General features: G+C 38.3%; 1 non-coding gene across 1 annotated transcript; it reads right to left on the bottom strand.

Moving 5' to 3' along the window:
• Positions 1-3,260: 3,260 nt before the first annotated feature.
• Positions 3,261-3,368, bottom strand: LOC130938395 (small nucleolar RNA R71). Its single transcript, XR_009069562.1, has one exon. It is a non-coding gene; the product is annotated as a small nucleolar RNA R71 (small nucleolar RNA).
• Positions 3,369-3,651: the final 283 nt, after the last annotated feature.

The following is a 3,651-nucleotide window of genomic DNA, read 5'->3' as shown; positions in this document are numbered from 1 at the left end:
ACTATTGTATTTGATATCTCTGGACATCTAGTTCTTAGATCATTTGGGGGGCTGGCCATTCGGCCATGCCTAGACCTTGTTCTTATGTATTTTCAACGGTGGAGTTTCTACACACCATAGATTAAGGTGTGGAGCTCTGCTGTACCTCGAGTATTAATGCAATTACTATTGTTCTTCTATTCAATTCCACTTGTTCTTTGTCCAAGATATCACTTGTTCTTTAATTTGATGAATGTGATGATCCGTGACACTCATCATCATTCTCACCTATGAACAAGGTGACTGACAACCATTCTTGTTCTACAAGCATAAGAGGCTTAGTGAATATCTCTTGGATTACTGATACACGATGCACGGTTGATCGCCTGACAACCGAGTGCTCGCCTGACAAACGAGCCAGCCATTCCGTGAGATCAGAGTCTTCGTGGTATAGGCAAGAACTGATGGCGGCATTCAAGAGAATCCGGAAGGTCTAACCTTGTCTGTGGTATTCTGAGTAGGATTCAATGATTGAATGACTGTGACGTGCTTCAAACTCCTAGCAGGCTAGGGCGTTAGTGACAGACGCAAAAGAATCAATGGATTCTATTCCGGCCTGAACGAGAACCGACAGATGATTAGCCTATGCTGTGACAGAGCATCAGGGACGTATTTTCACTGAGAGGATGGGAGGTAGCTGCTGACAACAGTGAAACCCTACACGAGCTTGCCATGGAAAGGAGTAAGAAGGATTGGATGAAGACAGTAGGAAAGCAGAGAGACGGAAGGGAAGGCATCTTCATACGCTTGTCTGAAGCTCTTGCACCAATGAATTACATAAGTATCTCTATCTTTATCTTCATGCTTTATTCGTTTATCACTATACCCATTTGAGTCTGCCTGACTGAGATTTACAAGATGATCATAGCTTGCTTCATACCACCAATCTCCGTGGGATCGACCCTTACTCGCGTAAGGTTTATTACTTGGACGACCCAGTGCACTTGCTGGTTAGTTGTGCGAAGTTGTGTTTATGCCATGGTATTGAGCACCAAGTCTTTGGAGCCCTTACTAGGGATTGTTTATGTTTGGAAAAGTATTGATCACAATTTCGTGCACCAAGTTTTTGGCGCCGTTGCCGGGGATTGTTCTTGTGTATGGACAACTGACGGTTCATCTTGTTGCTTAGATTAGGCATTTATTTTTTTCGAAATTCTTGAAGGTGAATCCTAGAGTTTCATGATGATTTGTTGAAATCTGGCTGGCTGAGAAGCCATGTCTAATTTCATTGGACCGAGGTTTCAACTTATCATCACAAGAGCTTGATGATTTTTATCAATCTTGCTTTTGGAGCAGTGATCTGCTAAGGCTTGGCTGGCCTTTGGCCATGTCTAGTATTTTGGACCGAAGCTTTCTTTGAAAGCTTGGCTGGCTGTGAAGCCATGTCTAATTCCTGGACCGGAGTCTTAGACTAGCATTGCACTGATTCCTGGAATTCTCATTAAGAATTTTGATATCTTTTTCCACTTAATTTTCGAAAAACACAAAAAAAAATTTAAAATCATAAAATCCAAAAAAATATTTCTTGTTTGAGTCTAGAGTCTCATCTTAAGTTTGGTGTCAAATGCATGTTTTTGTTATATTTTTCGAATCCATGCATGTATTTCTTTGTTTTGATCTTTGAATTCTTTTGGCTTGAGTGTTTTTGTGTTTTATAGTGTCAGTAGTATACAAACTGCTAAGTTTGGTGTCTTGCATGCATTGTTATTTCATTCTTGTTGCATTTTGATTATTAAAAATCCAAAAATATTTTTAATTTGTGTCTTTTCAAGTCAATGATACCAAGAATTGAAGATTCAGAACATACTGCAGAGGAATTACACAGAAAAAGCTGAGCATTCAAAAAATGCCCAGTGAAGAAGACAGACTGGCGTTTAAACGCCAGCCAGGGTACCTGGTTGGGCGTTTAACGCCCAAAAAGGTAGCATTTTGGGTGTTAAACGCCAGAATGTATACCATTCTGGGCGTTTAACGCCAGGATGGTGCTAGGGGGAAGATTTTGTTTTCAAATCAATTTTTTTTTTCAAGTTTTCAAAGTTTTTCAAAATCAAATCTTTTTCAAATCATATCTTTTCAATCAAATGTTTTCAAAATCAATTTCTTTCCTTTTTCAAAGATTCTTGCTAACAATTAATGATTTGATTGAACATTTCAAGTATGTTGCCTTTTCTGTTGAGAGAGGTTTTAAATGTTTGAATCATATCTTTTCTTGTTAGGCAAGTCATTAATTTTTAAAATCAAATTTTTTTAAAAAAATTGTTTTCAAATCATATCTTTTAAAATTGTTTTCAAATCATATCTTCTCAATCACATCTTTTTAATCACATCTTTTTCAAATTAAGTTTTCAATCAAATCCTTTTAACTTCTAATTTCAAATCTTTTTCAAAAAAATCACTTGATTTCTTTTCCACTCTTATTTTCGAAAATCAATTAAGTGTTTTGCAAAAATGTTTTCAAAATCTTCTAATTAATTTTCGAAAATTACTCCCCTCCTTCTCACATCCTTCTATTTATGGAGTACCACTCCTTCTCAATGCACAATTCGAACCTTACCTAATTAAAGTTCGAATTCTTCTTCTCCTTCTTCTTTCTATTTTTCTTTTTCCTCTGACACTTCAAGGAATCTCTATAACTGTGACATAGAGGATTCCACATTTTCTCTTTCTCTTCTCTTTCATATGAGCAGGAGCAGAGACAAAGGCATTCTTGTTGAAGCTGACCCTGAACCTGAGAGAACCTTGAAGCGGAAGCTAAGAGAAGCCAAAGCACAACTCTCTTTAGAGGACCTGACCGAATTCTTCAAAGAAGAAGAACACATGGCAGCCGAAAACAACAACAATGCCAACAATGCAAGGAAGGTGCTGGGTGACTTTACTGCACCTACTCCGACTTCTATGGGAGAAGCATCTCTATCCCTGCCATTGGAGCAAACAACTTTGAGCTTAAACCTCAATTAGTTTCTCTAATGCAACAGAATTGCAAGTTCCATGGACTTCCAATGGAAGATCCTCATCAGTTCTTAGCTGAATTCTTGCAAATCTGTGACACAGTCAAGACTAATGGGGTAGACCCTGAGGTCTATAGACTGATGCTATTCCCTTTTGCTGTAAGAGACAGAGCTAGAATATGGTTGGACTCTCAACCTAAAGAAAGCCTGGACTCTTGGGAAAAGCTAGTCAATGCCTTCTTGGCAAAGTTCTTTCCACCACAAAGATGGAGTAAGCTTAGAGTGGAAGTCCAAACCTTCAGACAGAAGGATGGAGAATCCCTCTATGAAGCTTGGGAAAGATACAAACAATTAATCAGAAGATGTCCCTCAGACATGCTTTCTGAATGGAGCATCATAGGTATCTTCTATGATGGTCTCTCTGAACTATCCAAGATGTCTTTGGATAGCTCTGCTGGAGGATCTCTTCATCTGAAGAAGACGCCTACAGAGGCTCAAGAGCTAATTAAAATGGTTGCAAATAACCAATTCATGTACACTTCTGAAAGGAATCCTGTGAACAATGGGACTAGTCAGAAGAAAGGAGTTCTTGAGATTGACACTCTGAACGCCATTTTGGCTCAAAATAAAATATTGACTCAACAAGTCAATTTAATTTCTCAAA

This window comes from Arachis stenosperma, chromosome 6 (assembly GCF_014773155.1).
Source record: "Arachis stenosperma cultivar V10309 chromosome 6, arast.V10309.gnm1.PFL2, whole genome shotgun sequence".
Taxonomy (NCBI): Eukaryota; Viridiplantae; Streptophyta; class Magnoliopsida; order Fabales; family Fabaceae; genus Arachis; species Arachis stenosperma.
Note: the sequence above shows the minus strand (reverse complement) of the source record. Positions and strands in the feature narration are given on the sequence as shown.